Genomic DNA, 17,669 nt, shown 5'->3' on the forward strand with positions numbered 1-17,669 from the left:
GCCACTAAAGCAATAACTAGAAAATAGAAATCAAAGTCTAAACTAACTTCACTAGAAGTAACAAAGATGGTAACAGAGATAAAACAACTGGAACTAGGATCTTCAGAAAAGGGTAGGAATAAATTACACAGGAAAAATGGGAAGTGTGGGACCACTACACGCAGGGGAGGAACAATGTTTAAAAGAAGGCAGGATCTGAACGAGCTATGTAATGGCTGACTGGCAATGACTGGATAGACTATAAGTGATGTATAATGCTTGCAGCCACAGTTGTGTTGGCAGGGTTTGTAAGGTATAATGTTTGCAACTGAGATTGTGCCACTATGATTTATTTTCATTTATATAAATGTAAGATTGTCTCTGTCACACATGATAATTTAATAAAGATGTTCCTTGTAAAAAAAAAAAAAAAAAACATGGGCTGATGTAATAGCCCAGGAAATTAAATAGCCAACTCGGGAGAGGCAGTGAAAAACTATGGCTTGCTCAAATCTCCTGAGGAGGTCGAAGGAAACGTTTTCAGGGAGCACCACCCACTGATGAATGTTCACTGAAAGCCAAAATCTAACATGAACTGTCTTCTTGTGATGGGAGGATGGGCCTGCTGAAGGGGATACATCATCCGTAGAAGCACATAATGGTCCCTTACTGCACCCACCTCCTTGCAGTCCCCACCATGATCATTTATAAAGCATGTTATTCCCTGCAGTCCTCATCCTGATCAGTTATAAAGCATGTTCTTCCCCTGCAGTCCTCATCCTGATCAGTTATAAACCATGTTCTTCCCTGCATGTTCCCACCCCGATCATTTATAAAGCATGTTGAGGGAACGTCTGTGCAAGAATAATAAAATCTGGTCTCATCTTCGTTGCCCTTAAAATTTTTAATCACTATATCTGACTTACCAGGTATTAAGGGAGAGATGATCTGTAAAGATGCTGCTATCTATGATGCAAAGCTTCACCAAAGAAACTAGTACTGCTAATTAGACATTGTTATTTTACTGAGTAGTAGAAATAAAGATAACCGCACAGTGTAGCCAATGGAAATGGTCCTCTGAATTATTTTAACATAAAGTAACTTTCCAAAAGATGGTTCTCATATGGACTACAAACATTTACAGTCATATAAGAATTGTTTTAGATCAGAAAGTCCAGTTTTACATACCTGTAGACAGAGTTTATATTATAGTCAAAAGCTAATAGCATGAAAGAAGTCAAGTAAGTATTATCAATAATCATGTATAAAGTATAAAATAGTTCAGGGAAAGCAATAGAAACAGTTCTCCAAATGCCTTTAAAGGTCAGAGTTAAACCCAGCGCCTCTGAAGATTTACTCCAAAAACCTAAGTATACCAGTTTAGTGTGGTGGTCCATACAGATACTAACACCTACTGGGTGAGACATGGAGAGACTATCCAACTGCGTTTTTAAGACTGATAACAACCTGAAGAATAGTGTAAATAGAAAGGCTTTTGTAACCAAGAGTCTTATTTGTGTGATAAAAACTTAAATTCCAAGTGCCAATTTGCTTATATCTAGGACTTTTTTGGTTGATCCAAGCATCCCAGGAAATACAATAAATCTTCAAACAAGACAGAGTATAAAATCAAGATAAAACTAATTGACCATTCTTAAAGTAAAATCATGATGACTGGATCTTAAAGTAAACTCATGCTCATGTTGTTGACAACAGGTTGAAAAAGTGATATTTCCCTAATTAGGCTAAATTCATTGATCCGTATGTGTAGCAAAGTTAATAAAACTGCTAGAATGGGATTGAAATTAATTTTATTTGATTACCATCACTGGATATATTTCATGGTAGATGAATAGATTAAATATACTCTTAACCAGGGGTGGCTCGTGCTATAGGACTGCAGGACTGCAGCCCCCCCACCTGTAAAAAGAAAAGAAAAGAATGAAAAAAAAATTGCGAGTCCCTCCACCTGTAGAAAGAAAAAAAAATTGCGAGTCCCGGAACTTCAAGTATGCGTGCTTGGAGTTCCTGGTACTCAGAACTCAAGACTGTTGTGTTAGGCAGGCCGGATAGGGAAGAAAGGGATCTCCACCCTGCCAGCTCAGAAGTCTGTGTGGTGATGACCGCACAGACAGGAAGGACACCGGACTGCATCGCCCGCAGACTGGAGGCTCCAGCCCACTCTCGTGACGTCTCGTGGGGAAACCAGAACAGCTTGCACGGGCTGCTACGGAGGTTGATCTGTCTAGAGCGGGCTGCTGCAGAGAAACCAGAACAGCTTGCACGGGCTGCTACGGGGATGGATTTTGATCTGCTTTTTGGTTCAGTCTTGTTATTTAAGTAAGTTCAGACTCATCCTTTGTTGGTGGTGACACAAAAGTGCTTTATAATTGTTTTGTCTGTTTCAGCCCTACTGTATATTATTTTCTTACTGAATCCAGGCTTGTTATTGCTGCCAAATTTTCTGTCAATCCCTATAAGGTAAAACATGTGAATTAATCCACACTAAATGGAAATTATTTTTGACAGTATTTTGTAGTTGTGGCATTTTCCTGCTATTCTAATATTTAGACCTTTAGTACTGTTAGTTGTTGAAGTGCTCCTAATGGAACCAGATTTTCTGCTAGTCTAAATTTTGTGGCCTGTCATGCTGTTTGCCTGGTTACATTTCAATAATATTATTATTTGAATGCCTTTCAACAGCTGGTCACAGAAGCTGTATTTTCATTATTTCTCTATCATGGAGTTTTTAAAACATGGCTGTTACTGACCCGGAATAAAAAAAGAAGTTATATACCTACCATAACGTTCTATGTTAGTTGTCTTCATCTCGCCTTCTTTCTTGCTGGTTGGGATCGGAGCCGATCCTCGGTTCCAACTCAGCTATCTTCTATAGCTCGAGAGCTATTTACTGGCTCGAGGCTACCCCTTATCCCATGATATAGCGATAGCTACCCAGATCTCATTTGAAATAGCTAATGCCAGACATAGCCAGAGAATAAACCTGTCCAAACAAATAGGTTGAGCATACCTGTCATACTCTCTAAGTCAGTAGAGGAAACAAACCAGAGAACACTCAGCCAGTGAAACCAGAACTCCTCTCGGTCCAATAGGACAGGGGGACAGAGGGTGGGACGCAAGAAAGAAGGCGAGATGAAAGCAACTAACATAGAATGTTATGGTAGGTACATAACTTCTTTATGTTAAGTTGTCTATCTCGCCTTTGTTCTTGCTGGTTGGGACAGCGTCCCTAGCACCTACAATCCTGGGTGGCTCATTGGAACAGACTCTTCAGAACAGTGGAACCAAAGTCAGCTCTGCTCCTGGAGACCATATCTAGCTTGTAATGAGAAATAAAGGTATGAGGATTTGCCCACGTAGCAGCTGCACAGATAGAATCCATGGGCAACCTAGACTGGAAGGCTACAGAGGTGGCCAAGGCCCTAGTAGAATGACCTTTCAGTTTAATAGGCAACTCTTTGTTTCTTAATTGATAAATTAAAGTAATAGTGTGAGACAACGACCTAGATAAGGTCATCTTGGAAACTGGGAGACCTTGTTTGCCTAGAGCATAGGAAAGGAATAGTTGGTCCGACTTCCTTATTTCCTTAGTCCTGTGCAGGTAAAAATGCAATTGTCTATGAACGTCCAATTGGTGTAATTTGTACTCTGCCTTGTTGGTATTGTTAGGGAAAAACACAGGAAGGTTCTATAGATTGGTTTAAATTATTTTCTGAGCAGACTTTCGGAAAAAATTAAGGATTAGTCCTCAGAGCAACCCTGTCCTTATGAAAAAACAAGTATGGAGGACGAACACATAGTGCCTGAAGTTCAGAGATGTGTCTGGCTGAAGTAATAGCTACCAGAAAGAGTGTCTTCCAAGATAGAAACTTAATGGACCAGGATGCTGCTGGTTCAAAGGGGGGCAGAGTTAAGGAGGTTAGTACCAAATTAAGGTCCCAAGGAGGAGGGGGATCTCTCACTGGAGGTCTAAGGAGAGTAGTCCCTCTTAAAAAAGCTTTACAGAGCTTATGAGACATAATGTTTGAATTTGATAACCCAACATGAAAGTTAGAAATGGCCGCTAATTGAACCCTGACTGTAGCAGAAGCAGACCCGGAATGAAAAATTTGTGCTAGGAATTCCAGAATTTCGTGGACTGGGGCTGAAAGGGGATCTACGTTCCTAGCCTCTGCCCAACAAGAATACCGTTTCCATTTACTAGCATAAGTTTTTCTGGTTGTGGACTTGTGAGAGGAGACAATAATCTCACGTACAGCCGGGGAAATGCTGGGAAGCCTGGCTAAGGTTGGAAGTGGAGCAACCAAGCTGTGAGCTGGAGTGTTCGGAGGGATTGTTGCAACCCGCCTGATTGATGAATCAGTAGGTCTGGAATCAGATCCAGAGTCCAGGGATAATCAAGAATGTAATGGTGCAGGAACAGAAACCATATCTGTCGAGGCCAGTAGGGGGCAATGAGGATCATTTTGCAGCCCGATGATATTGCTTTCTGTATGAGTTTTGAAATCAGGGGAAATGGAGGAAAGGCATAAAGAAGTCCCTGAGGCCAATCGTGGACTAGAGCATCTCTAGGTGAGTGACTTGGAAGCAGAAGAAGGGAGAAGTAGTTGCTGCATTTGCTGTTGAAGGGGGTGGCAAAAAGATCGCAGCAAGGCTGTCCCCATTTGTGGGAGATAAGATCCACAACTTCCTGATTCAGAGACCACTCGTGAGGCATGAGAATAGCTCTGCTGAGCCTGTCTGCTATGATGTTGGACCTTCCAGGGATGTGTGTCTCAATCAGAAAACGTTGGGAGGAAATCACCCATTGCCATAGTCTGAGTGCTTCTCGACACAGGGGGTAGGACCTGGTTCTGCCCTGCTTGCTGATGTACCACACCACTGACATGTTGTCCATTTGAATTGCAATGGTCCCAGAAGGAAGAGAGTCCTGAAGGGCTTGCAAGGCTAGGAGCACGACTCTCATTTCTAGGACGTTTATGTGCAGATGGTACTCGTGAGGCTGACAAGTGCCTGGGACTGTCCTGCCCTGATAATGCCCCCCCCACCCTATCAGGGAGGCATCTGTGGTCACTGTGGCAACCGGAGTGGGCTGAATGAAGGGTCTGCCCTGAGTCACTAGTGGGGAGACCGTCCACGAGGAAAGGTGCCTTTTGCATGCTTCTGTAATTATGATCATGTGAGACATGGGCAGCTGTTGGGAAGACCACTGTGTGAACAGAAACCACTGAAGGATCCTCATGTGAAAGCAGGCCAGTGGGATTAGAAGAATTGCTGCTGCCATGGAACCCAGAGTTTGAAGGACGAACCTGACTTGGATTCTTTTGCTAAACATTAGTATTTGTACTTGCTGGCGAATTGTAGACACCCTTTCTGGCAGTAGCCTTGCGGACATGTTCCTTGTGTCTACGTCTGCTCCTATATAAGTGATAGATTGACAGGGCAACAAGGCAGATTTTCCGAAGTTTATTGTAATGTCTAGCTGGGAGCAGATTGTGATTGTGTAGTCCCTGGCTTGCAGAAGTTGATGCCTGGTAGTAGCAGTGAAGAGCCAGTCGTCTAGATATGGAAACACCTGGAATCCTTGACGTCTCAGGTTTGGTGAACACCCTGGGGGCTGTGGTGAGACCAAAGGGCAGAGCTCTGAACTAGTAATGACTGGCTCCCAGCCAGAAGCAAAGAAATCTCCTGCAGCGCCTGTCCATTTTGATATGGTAGTACGCGTCCTGAAGATCTATCGAGCACATCCAAGTGTCCTGACCCAGAAAGGGTAGAATGGACTGTAGTGTGACCATCTGAAACTTTGTTCTTTGAACAGACCTGTTTAGTCTGCTGAGATTCAGAATCGGTCTCCAGTCCCCTGTCTTTTTTGGTACTAAAAAGAACCTTGAGTAAGTTCTGGATCCGTGCTGGCCTGCCGGGACTTCCTGGATGACTCCTTTTTCTAGCAGTTTTGAAACTGCTATTACTACTTGGTCCCTTAGATTGGGTGGAACATCTGGAAGGGATTTCCTTGACGGTAAGGGGGGTTGACAGAAGGGAATTTTGTAACCTCTGGATATAATTGACCATACCCATCTGTCTTGCGTTAAATTTTGCCAGGCTTTTGGGTACAGTGAAAGTCTTCCCCCGACTGCCTCCAGAGGCGGGCAGTCGGGCAACCCTTCAGGGATGCTGAAAGGGCTTATCAGAAAAAGATTCTCTGTTGCCCTGGTTCTGCGGACCCCCTCTGCCATGAGGACGGCATCTGTTGTTATTGTTTCCCCCCTCTGCCCCTGGAGGAAAAATCGCTACGTGTTTGAGGCGATTTCCCTGGGATTTTCAGAACCACATTTTACCACTCTTCTGACCCTTGGGGTATGGTCTAGAAGGAGTGGAAAAATGGACTCCCACAGCAGAGAGAGTCTTGCCTTCTTGTCTTTCACCTGTGGTCCAAAAAGAAAGGAACCATCAAAGGGGGTGTTGGTGAATGACACTCGAAAAGGTTCCGCAAAATTACACAGCCGCATCCATGCATGCCTCCTAAGGGCCACACCCGTACCTGCAGCTCTACTCGCACCATCGGCTGCATAGGAAATGAGCCTCATGGAGGCGTTGACTGCAGAATTAAGCATCGCCAGCTGGAAAGCTACTTTAGCTTGAGTCCCCTCAGCTGATGGATCTTGAAGGGTATCTACGAGCTCTTTAAGGAGATCCCTCTGAAGCCAGGTAAAATGGCATACGTAGTTCAGTGACCTCATAGAAAAGGTCGCTGAAGCAAACATTCACTTCCTGTATCTGTCCATGGTTCTAGACTCCTTGTTAGGAGGATCGACAGACGAAGAGGTCTCCGCTAACTCTTTTTTGGTGGCTACTGCTACCACCATGGCATCAACAGGAACACTTTTGGTAAGGAACTGCTTATCATGGGGTGCTGTGATGAACTTGCCAGGTCTCCTCGGAGTTGGTTCCACTGTATTCAGAGCTGACCAAGCCTTTCAAGCCACCACTGCCATAAGTGGATCGAAAGGTGGAGAAACCCAGGAGGTGGAAGGTCGGGAACCGAACGCATCCAGGAATACAGACTCATCCTCGGTAGGGGCTAAGGGATTCCAGTTCCCCCTCTGCTTAAGAATTTCTAGGATGTCCGAGAAGGAAACATCTTCAGAGGGGGATCTTGGGGACCCTTCCGATTCATCTAAGTCTGTATCGGAAGTGACAAACTCAGGGGAGTCAATGTGCTTCCTCTTGCACTTCCTCTTACAAGTTGGCTCCTCTGAATGGTCAGGGGAGGCCTCGGAAGAAGAGGAAACACCCAATGGGGTGCTGGTTCCCCACGCTTGGGGTCTGGAAGAGAAGCAGAGGTAGACACAGGCACTACAGGGGACAGAGCCGGTGGGGCCGATAGTGGAGCTGACTCAGTGGCCAGCACACTCCTCATGACATCGAAGGCGTCCCTGCTACGATGCAGAGAAGGCTCCGGTTCCAAGGAAATTGGAATCCTTCTTTGCACCGAGGGAGACGGCTCCAAGGCTGATGTAGGAGCTGAGCTCACCTGCACCGAAGCTCCGAGAGGGAGAACGGGGTCGGACAAGGGTCTGATGCCACTCGCCCCCTCGGAGCCAATGAGGGAGTCCCGGTGCCTAGATCCCTCGACGGATGGCACCAGCGAGGGGATCGGAGCCGACGATGGAAATGAAGGAGATAGAGTTATCAGAGCCAACGGTTCCACTACTTGAACCCCAATGAACTCCAGCTCCGAACTCAATGGAGTTGGAGGAGAACATTGATAGAAGTGGACAGAGCCGACACCTGTTGAGGAGGGCTGGACAACATCTTGGCAAGCACCTGCGGCTTTAGCAACCTACTGACCAGACTCTCCACATCGTGATCCGACAGCCTAGAGGATCGAGAGGAGTGAGAAGATCTATGACTGTGCTCGCTGTGAAGCAAGGGAGACCGAGGAGCTGAATGTATCGATTCCAAAGAAGGGGACCTCAGCCTCTTGTGGCTCCGTGAAGGCTCCGAAGTTTCTGATGGAGCCGACGGGGAGATAGTCTTATCGGTGCCAGTCAGAACCGAAGTAGAAGGTAGAGTCTGAACCAAGGACAGCCCCAAACTTGGAGCCGACGGCTTGGTAGATTTATGGGATTTCACAGGCTGAGATGTCTTGGCCGGTGAATCCTGGGGCTTTAAAAGACCCCTAAGAATAAGCTTATTCTTACGTTCCTGCAGAACTCTTGGGCTAAATGCATGGCAGATAGAACAAGAATTCTGCAGGTGCATGGCACCTAAACAATAGACGCAAGAAGTGTGCCCATCTGTCACAGACATTTTCTGACAGCATGAGTCACACTTCTTGAACCCAGACACTTTGGATTCCTTTGACATCCTGAAAAAGGAAACAAGAAATACAACAATAGCTATCACAGCACAATACAGTCTACACAACAAAAACACACTATACTAGCAGAATAAAGATAAAGTTTTTTTTTTTTTTAGATAGGAAAGCCTCTAACTTAAACGGCTAACCTGACAAGAAGAGGATAAGGGGGGGAGGGGGAGAACTCTCTAAGTTAAACGAGTTCTACAAGGAAGGGAAGGAATGCTACAATTAAACACTAGCTAACACAAAAAACAAGACTAAAAGTTCACAATAAACCCTGAAAAAGGACTATTTCTGGAGAAAGAAAGTTCTATAAAAAAACTTAATACGAGCCTGAGCCAGAAAAATGACACCTCGCAGCTGAAGCGGCAAATGAGATCTGGGTAGCTATCATTACACATCATGGGATAAGGGGTAACCTCAAGCCAGTAAACATCTCTGGAGCTATAGAAGATGACCGAGTCTCGGCTCCGATCCCAACCAGCAAGAACGAAGGCGAGATAGACAAATTAACATCTTATATTGTGGCTTAATATATTTTATGTTGCTGCAGTTGAAACCCTTTCTTAGCTGTCTTCTCACTTTTTCCTGGACCAAGAGTGCTTGTTTAATAGAGATCTGTGCAATCCAAGCTTATAAGGGGTCATCAATGAGGTGATATTTTGGAGTAATTATTAGGTTATTTTACTATAGCTAGTGGTTGACATCAGCATTTATCTTTTAATTAGAACTTTATTGTTTAAAAATTGTCCTAGTTGCATATACATAAGTAATGTGAGGAGTTTTGATTTTGGTGTTATGGCTTGTTATTAATTATGTTTGATGCTAATCATATTTCTTTGGCAGGTTTCTTGTTTTATTTATTTATTTTTATTTTCTTGACAGCTTCCTTATCTTTTATTCTTTTTTGTGTGTCATCTATAACTTTCAAACCAGTGCTGGATTTCTCTTTTGCTTGACATTTCTGACATTTAAGAGTGCTGCTGTTAAACTCTTCCATTATTTTCTGTGTTTTTGCACATTTACATATTTTAATGTGCTGTTGTATCTCAGTGTATTAACTGGTGTTTTTGCACATTTTGCCAACCTAATTGTAAATGATTGTTAGTAGCTTTATTGTTTGGTTACTGACGTTCCTGTACTTTGGGCTCATCTCTAGTGATTTTATAACTATAAAGGTTAGGTCTGCACTCTAGTGGCAGTAGAGTATAATCAGTCTCTTCTGAGCTTGGTAATTGAAGAGGAAAGCTTTTAGTGTGTTCTTTTTCTGATTGACCAGTGGGATATTTTGCTTTTTTATTTATTTTCTGTGCATGTATAAAGTCTTTGACTGAGTAGGGAAAAGAATACATCATGGCAGATAGAATAATATGGAGTTCACTGCTGAGGATAATAAAATACTAGTCTCAGAACTGAATGAAGGAGCCTACCTACTGAAGTACCTGAAAAAATGCTTGAGGCTGCTGAGCCCAGCCAGAGTCCTGAAGTTGCCTCCTGGTCTGAAATGGTGGAGAAGGTGACGGGAAGTTGCCAGATGATGTACTGAGCAAGAGAAGTGTATGACAACAGTTTCATTGTCAAGCTACTCTGCTTACTAGGAGGAACAGGAAGAAGAAAGAACAATACAGCTGGAGGAGATCAATGCATGATGCTATGGATGCAAAAGAAGTCATTAGCAGAACCGCAAGAAAGGACAAAAAGAATATACTACAAAAGAATCTTGCACTTCAATATAAACTGATTTTTTCCATTCAATGTTAGTGCCACTTGTGGTAAGACTGAAGCAAGTGAGAGAACGTATTCATATAGGCAAGGAATATATTTGTATTTTTTGGAACCCCAAAAAATCCAAATATCTCTGTGAGTAATTTAATAATAAATGTACAATTCCATGGAAGGATTATATTTTGCAGGAGTTTATAATTGCAAGATTTCATATATTTGCAGAATTTAACCTTTTTGTATGTCAGACTATAAAGTACAGCAAAACTTGAGAAAGTATTAGGATGACATGATACATTTAGAAAAAGGCATTAAATTACTTGGGGGTTAGACAGGGGCAAGAACAGCTGTAATGCACTTTGCATTTTCAGAATGACAGGTTCCCTAATGTGCATGATGTTAGTCATTATAAAAGGATATTTATATTATGCCGGTCAGGAAGAAATCTTATTTTTGTGGGAAAGGGTGCCCTGTTTCAGATGGCTGCTTGAAAAGGAAATGTGAAACATGCAGAAAATATGGATATATGAAAAATGCATGCATTAGAAAATGTACAAAATAATTCCACAGAACATTTTGGCTAGATTATAATGTTAAAAAATTAATGATGTGATGAATGCTCATGAAAGCTCCGAAGAATTATCTAATATGTGAGAGGAAGAAGGGGAAGATAATTCAGATGAGGAACTTGACAATCATGAAATACAAGAACAAGTCTCTCCAGTATGTTCTGTTTAAGTCACAGACAAAATTCAGGCCCCTAGACCTTGTATTTCAGCTACTCTTTGACTTATAAATATGCAGAAGATTCATAAGTGTGGGGTTTGCGGATAGCTTGTAAGCCAGGCATAGATCACCCCTCAGCAATCTATAGGACTGAGTAGAGGGAAAGAGTTTAAGGTGCTCTGAATAAGGCAGGTTTATTACTCCTTGCATTCTTTTTTGTAAGGAATCTCTGAGGTCACTCTAGTTGCTGTATATGCCTGGTCAGGTACATGCCAAAGGGAGCATTGTACTCTATGATCGGTCTGATAAGAGCGGAGTACAGTGGGACCTAGATGCCATGCCATTACTTATAAGTTGCGCAACATACAAGGATTTTCTCACCACTGTGGCCATATGGTGGTCAAATGTAAGGCTACTGTCGACATGCATACCCAGATCCCTGACCACTGGTTCAACTCTTAGGGGCATATTATCAACATGGTAATTAGCCAGGATGGTTGACTTCCCAAAGGGTACAATTATGCATTTCTTAGCATTGAGATTAAGACCATAGCTTTGACACCATTTGCTAGTCAGAGATAGACCTTCTTGAAGAATGTTAGTGTATGCAGAGCAATTGATGATAACTCCCAGCTTGCAATCTTCTGCAAACTTAGTCAGCCATAAACCTTCAGCATTTGCTTCCATTTCAGAGAACTAGATGGCAAAAAGGAGTGGGCCCAGTACTGAACCCTGGGAGTTCTTCGCTAGTGACTGGCCTCTTGGTGGAGGTGGTCTCACCTATTTTGACCTCCTGGGTCCTATCAGTAAGCCAGTTGGCTATCCAGTGGGTGGTAAAAGGGTTTATATCTAAATTAGTGAGCTTGTCTATATGTCTGAAATGGGTATTGTATCAAAGGCCTTGGGCAGGTTGAGATAAGCTGTATGCCCAGTCTTGCCTTCATCCACTGCTTTGGTGACCATCTCAAAATCGTCCACCAGATTTAATAGGCATGACCTTCCTTTAACAAAGCTAAACTGTGATTGGTCCAGTGTTTGCAGGTTACATCTTTCCTCATTTATCATGTCCTTGATGATTGACTTCAACAATTGACTAAGTTTCTGGTGTCATTCAAAGGAGATCCAGTATTTGTCTGCCTGGGCCGACACTAGGGGCAGCTCGTGCTATAGGACTGCAGGACTGCAACCCCCACCTAGAAACGAAGAAAAAAAGGGAAATAAAACAGAAAAGAAAAATAAAATGAATGAGTCTGGAACTCCACGCATGCGTGCTGTTCTGGGTACTCTCTCTGAACTCCAGACTGCTCTGCCAGGCAGTCTGGATAAGGGAAAACAGCATCCCTGCCCTGCAGCCCAGAAGTCTGTGCGGTGATGACGACCGCGGAACAGAATGATGCCAGACTTCATCGGCTTCCAGCCTACTCTTGTGGGAAACCAGCATCAACGGCAGGCTGAGAAACCTACCAGGAGGACCGGAAACCCAGCCGTTAGCTTATGCGGGCTGAGAGTTGATTTCTGTGTAGACGGGAACAGAGACTACTGTGGGCTCATGGATTTCTTTGTAAATGCTGAACTAATTCAGGTGGGGAACACATGGTGGTGGGTAGAGAATACCTCAGGCTTGAACCCTGTTCCATTGATGCAAGTGGCAAGGACCTGAATTCCCTACCCACCACCATTTGTAAAAAAAAGTTTGCAGATTTTTGCCTCATATTTGTTCTGTTCCTCATAAAATGTATGGTTTCTGTATGTTTGTTTTTCCTTACACAGTCAGTAGTGCAGTGGTGCACTGGTAGCATTATTGCCTGACAGCTTCTGGTTTGATTCTTGACTGGGGTGCCTGTGTGGAGTCTGCATGTCCTTTCATCTCATATTTGTTCTGTTCCTCATAAAATCTGTGGTTTCTGTAGGTTTGTTTTTCTTTGTGCAGTGGTGCACTGGTAGCATTGTTGCCTGACAACTACAGGTTCTCTGGTTTGATTCTTGGCTTGGGTGCCTTGACAAAGACATATGTCTGCAGTGTTTCTCCCAGGGCCTCTGCTGAAAATTGGCTTTTGTTCCAAGTCAGACTTTCCTGGTTAACAAATGTTAAATAAATAAAAATAACAGGCATTTGAATTTCAGACTTCATATTCTTCAGAAAGTACATGGTAACACAAAACATTTTATTCTAGCAATTTTTTCAAGTTTATAACGTGTATTTGAAATTTGCTCCTATTTTTGGGATGGTATCCCTCCATTATTGGCTTTGTCCAGGTTTTTTGTGCTAAGGTTGAGAGCTATGGTGAGAACTGAATTTGCTGAATATGTTTGGGGGCTGTATTTCCCCATTATTGACTTTGTTCAGGTGTTTTGTGCTAAGATGTTGACAGCTATGGTGAGAACTGAATTCAGTAAATGGTAGCCATTTAAGTTTGTCTTCCTCTCTTTCACAAAACAGCTGATTTGGCATAGTGGTATGTTGCTCTGACTGTTTTGCACAGGGTCCTGGGTTTAAGACTTGGCAGTGAAATGTATGGTGGTAACACCGCATTTTATTCTAGCAAACTTTCCAATATTATACAAGCAATGTTTAAAATGTGTCCCTGGATTTTGGGCTCCCCCCCAAATAAATTTTGGCTTTTTCCAGATTTCTTGTGCTGCAAAGTTCAGAGATACAGCTGGGTGTCGAGTAGATTTTACAAGGAGTTGAGAGCTGCAGGGGAATAAGAAGTTATGTACTCACCATAACATTCCATCTGAGTAGGTAAACTTAATTTGTCAGCAACCTATGGGAATTGGATCCGACCTCGGATCCGAGCTGGCAGTTTTCAACAGCTTTAGATCCGAGCTCCAAGCTCCTCCCCCTACCCATAATCCCCTGCCAACCCTGACTAACCTCAGATCAAGTTTGCCCACCAGCAGAAACTGCTAGAAAAAATATTATTCTCAAGAAAAGTGGGTAAAACCCATGGACCTGAGTATGAATACATTCGCAAGTGAGGGGGCAGGAGGGAGGGACGGTTGCTGACAAATGAAGTTTACCTACTTAGATGGAACGTTATGGTGAGGACATAAATTCTTAATCTGAAGTAGTTAACTTCATTTGTGCAGCAACCTATGGGACAGAGGCCCCAGCTACCTGAATCTTGGGCGGCCTTCATGGAAGGATGTTCCGGAGCACTGCAGAGCCAAAGGATGCTCTCCCTCTGGAGATAATGTCCAATTTATAGTGATTGATAAAGGTATGAGATGATGCCCAAGTGCCTGCTGAACAAATATCATCGAAAGAGACTCTAGCTCTAAAAGCCACAGAGGTAGACATAGATCGAGTAGAGTGGGCATGGACCCCCTGAGGTGCGGGCCTGCCAGAACTTTCATATGCTAGAAGGATACACTGTGAAATCCATCTAGACAGTGTAACTTTAGACACCGATTTACCCAAGTTAAATTTGGCAAAGGAGACGAATAACTGTTCGGATTTCCTATGACCAGATGTCCTGTGGATGTAGAAATGAAGTTGTCTATGCACATCCAATGAGTGTAATTTGTATTCCCCTTTGTTACGGTAATTTGGAAAAAAGACCGGCAGGTTAATTGACTGGTTAATATTTGATTCAGAGGCAACCTTGGGAAGAAAAGAGGGATTGGTCCTGAGGTAAACTCTATCCTTGTGAAAGGTCAAGTATGGAGGTTTTACACAGAGGGCTTGTAGTTCAGAGACCCTTTGAGCCGAGGTGATAGCGACAAGAAAGGCCATTTTCCATGACAAGAATTTAAGATCTACTGAAGCTGCAGGCTTAAACGGGGGAGCTGTCAAGGCCTGAAGCACCAGCATTAAATCCCAAGGAGGGACTACATCCTTCCCTGGAGGTCTGAGCAGAAAGGTGCCCTTCAAAAAGGTCTTACACAATTTTGTAGTGATCAAAGGGCCCAGTTCATTTCCCACGTGATAATGAGAGATAGCTGCTACTTGAACCTTGACTGTGGAGGAGCTAGCCCCCTGATGAAACAGCCCTGACAGAAAGTCTAATACAGCAGGCAAAGGAGCTGTAAAAGGATCCAAGTTTTGGCATTCCGCCCAAATGGGGAAACATTTCCATTTGCTACTATAGATCTTTCTAGTAGAAGGCTTGTGCGCTGCTACTAGAATAGTTTTAACTGGAGAAGAGATACCAGGAGTCCTAGCTACGAGTGGAACTGGAGCAGCCAAATTGTGAGATTGAGATTGTCCAGGTTCAGGACTGGGAGCTCTAGGGGGTGGGATATTAGATCCGAACGGGGATCCAGAATCCAAGAAGGATTCACCAGATGAGACCAAAGGTAAGGGAACCAGGTTTGACGAGGCCAAAATGGGGCAATGAGGATAATCCTGCTCCCCAACCGGCTGGCTTTCTGAAGAAACTTCATCATCAGGGGAAGAGAAGGGTAAGCATAAAGAAGACCGGGAGGCCAAGCATGCACCAGAGCATCTCTCGGGGGTTCCCCGGAGGGGGAAATGAGAGTGAAGTAGTCGTAATATTTTGTGTTCGAGGGAGAGGCAAAGAGATTGCAACAGGGTTGACCCCATTCACTATCTCGGGATTCAGAGACCACTCGTATGGTAACAGGATGGTGCGACTTAGTTTGTCCGCTAGGATGCTGGACCACCCGGGAATGTTCATTGCTATGAGAAAGCGGTTGGTGGAGATCGCCCATTCCCACACCCTCATGGCCTCTCGACAGAGTGGGTAAGACCTGGTTCCCCCATGTTTGTTGATGTACCAGACCACAGACATATTGTCTGTCTGAATCGCAATTGTTCCTACAGGAAGAAGGTCCTGAAGGGCTTGAAACGCTTACAGCAATGCCCTCATCTCTAGGACGTTGATATGCAGTGAGGTCTCCGTGTGGTCCCACGTGGCTTGGACTGTCCTGCCCAAACAATGCCCCCCCCCACCTGAGGCGGGAGGCGTCCGTGGTCACCGTGGCTAGTGGAGGGGTCATAGAGAAGGGGCAGCCTTGCTGGAGGTCCGGAGATTGGAGCCACCATAGGAGGGCCCTCCTGCAAGCCCTGCTGAGGGGAACGGGATGGCTCAGAGGATACTGAAGAAAGGACCACTGGACCTGAAGGGTCCATTGTAAGACCCTCATGTTCAAACATGCCATCGGCAATAGGTTGATTGCCGCCACCATTGAGCCAAGAGCCCTCAGAACCAATTCCACCGGAGGAGCTGGAGATTGTAGAATGGCCCGCACATGTAGCCTCAGGGTTCATAGTCGGGTCTGTGGTCAAGAAAGCTAGGAGTTAGTTTGTGTCTAATCTGGCCCCTATGAAGTCTATGGTCTGAGTCAGAGTAAGAGATGACTTCTCTATGTTGATAGTGATCCCCAGCCGGGGAGCTAGACGAAGAAAGTAGTTTCTGGCTGCACAGAGTAGATGCCTTGTTGGGGCGGTCAGGAGCCAGTTGTCCAGGTACGGGAAGACCTGGATTCCCTGAAGCCTCAGGTGGGCCGCTATCACTGCTAACACTTTGGTGAACATCCTGGGGGCTGTGGTGAGACCAAAGGGGAGGACCCTGAATTGGAAATGACTGGCTCCTAGCCAGAAGCGGAGGAACCTCCTGGATTGCCTGTCAATCAGAATGTGGTAGTACACATCCTTGAGGTCTATAGAGCACATCCAATCATTCTCCCGCAAAAGGGGGAGAATGGATTGAAGAGTGACCATGCGAAACTTTTCTTTGGTTACTGACAGGTTCAAGGAAGAGAGGTCGAGGATTGGTCTTAAGTCCCCCATCTTTTTTGGCACCAAGAAGAACCTGTAGTAAAACCTGGACCCGCACTGGTCTGGGGGGATGTGTTGGATGGGTCTTTTTTCCAGCAAGTGTTAGATTTCCATTGCTGCGGCCTTCCTCTGATCGGGTGGAACATCAGGGAGGTATCTGGGGCTGCGTGGGCAATGAGAAAAGGGGATCTGATATCCTCTGGATATAATGTGAAGCACCCAGCGGTCTGTTGTGATGGACTCCCAAGCTGCTGGATGCTTCGACAAACGCCCCCGACTGCCTCCAGAGTGGAGCAGTTGGGCAACCCCTCAGGGGTGTTGCGTGGGTTGGTCCGAGAAGGGTTCTCTGGATCCAACATTCCGTGTCCCCCTCTGCCTCTAGGGCGGCGTCCACCCTGCCCTCCTCTGCCGAGGAAGGGCTGGGAGTCCAGAGCAGGACAGGACTGTTGCGACTTCCGGAACCACATCTTCTTCTGACCCTTTTGGTTCTTAGAGAAGGACCTCTGGGGAGCAGAGAAGCGGACTCCAACGGCAGACAACGTCTTCCCATATTTTTCACTCTGGACCAAGGTATCTCGCACGGTTTTGCCGAAAAGGGCAGAAATATCAAAAGGGGTATTAGCGAAAGACGCCTTAAAGGGTTCTGCGAAATAACAGTGCCGGAGCTAGGCCTGACGTCTCATGATGAGGCCCGCTACGCTGGCTCTAGTGGCTCCTTCCATGGCATGGGACAGTAGCAGCATAGAGGTGTTAGATATGGATCGTAGAGTGGTCATCCGGATGGAGTGCAACTGCTTGTCCTCCGCCGACATGGACTCGGGGGGTGACACAGCGTACTCTCTGATAAGGTCCCGCTGCAGTCGAAGCACATGTGCCAAGTAGTTCAGTGACCTCACAGAGAAGGTAGCCAAACTAAACACCCGCTTTCCTAGGATGTACATCGACCGAGACTCCTTGCTCGGGGGATGAACCGAGGGACTCTCCTGAGCTAGTTCCCTCTTGGTGGCCGCCGCCACCAACATGGCATCTACAGGGGGACCCTTACTCCAGTGGGACTTGTCAGAGGGTAGGCTAAGAATCTTGTCCGGGCACTTGGGGACTGGCTCCACA

At 44.9% G+C, this 17,669-nt stretch overlaps 1 protein-coding gene across 1 annotated transcript in view; it reads left to right on the forward strand.

The window, feature by feature from the left end:
* The window catches only part of FYB1 (FYN binding protein 1), a 2,052,110-nt gene that overhangs the window by 1,556,714 nt on the left and 477,727 nt on the right, over positions 1 to 17,669 (forward strand). The window lies entirely within an intron of this gene.

Source organism: Protopterus annectens, chromosome 1.part0, assembly GCF_019279795.1.
Source record: "Protopterus annectens isolate FY-2018-M chromosome 1.part0, PAN1.0, whole genome shotgun sequence".
In the NCBI taxonomy this organism is placed as follows: domain Eukaryota; kingdom Metazoa; phylum Chordata; order Ceratodontiformes; family Protopteridae; genus Protopterus; species Protopterus annectens.